The 814-nt window shown below is 39.4% G+C and overlaps 1 non-coding gene across 1 annotated transcript; it reads left to right on the top strand.

Annotated features, from left to right (window-relative positions):
* The first annotated feature begins 467 nt into the window (after window positions 1-467).
* On the top strand, window positions 468-571 carry LOC127902005 (small nucleolar RNA R71). The gene has a single exon (XR_008054410.1). It is a non-coding gene; the product is annotated as a small nucleolar RNA R71 (small nucleolar RNA).
* The last annotated feature ends 243 nt before the right edge of the window (window positions 572-814 follow it).

Below are 814 nucleotides of genomic sequence, written 5' to 3'. Positions count from 1 at the left end.
GAGCTGGAGTTGCTGGTCCATTCTGTTGGAATCCTTGAGACCATGAAAAATTGGGGTGGTCTCTCCATCCAGGGTTATATGTGTTGGAGTATGGGTTGTAATTTGATGGCTTTCTCATTACACCTATGGCATTGGCTTGATCAGAGTATGAGTCAGGGTCATGTGGTTCTGTTGATTTAGCAGTCGATAACGATGCTATTTGTCGAGCAAGACCTTCAACCATCTCCTTGACTTCTTTGATTCTCGAAGTTGACTCGCCAATGTGAACCTCATTTACTCCCTTAATTCTTCTAGTATTCTTGAATGATCGACTCCGTTGTTGGGAATTATCCGCTTGTCGCTGGAAGAATTCCCAAATCTCTGATGCACTTTTTGACATTAGCTCTCCTCCACTTGTTGCCATTAGCCATTCTTGCACATTTGGTAATAATCCCTCTAAAAAGTATTGGCATTGGTGCCATTTCTCGTACCCATGATGTGGACACTTCAAGAGTAGCCCATTGAATCGCTCCCATGTTTCGAAAAACTGCTCGTCCTCTCTCTGGGTAAACTCTGAGATTTCCCTGCGAATAGTGTTGGTTTTATGCACTGGGAAATATTTATTCAAAAATTTCGTTACCATTTGTTCCCATGATGAAATGCTATTAGCAGGTAAAGTATTTAACCATGAACGAGCTCTATCTTTTAAAGAAAATGAGAATAGTCTAAGTTTAACATCATCGTCTGAAAAATTTTCATATTTAAAAGTTTGACAAATGGCATGAAAATCATTCAGATGATTATATGGATCCTCATTTTCTAGGCCATAAAATGT

The sequence above is a fragment of the Citrus sinensis genome, chromosome 4, assembly GCF_022201045.2.
Source record: "Citrus sinensis cultivar Valencia sweet orange chromosome 4, DVS_A1.0, whole genome shotgun sequence".
Taxonomy (NCBI): Eukaryota; Viridiplantae; Streptophyta; class Magnoliopsida; order Sapindales; family Rutaceae; genus Citrus; species Citrus sinensis.
Note: the sequence above shows the minus strand (reverse complement) of the source record. Positions and strands in the feature narration are given on the sequence as shown.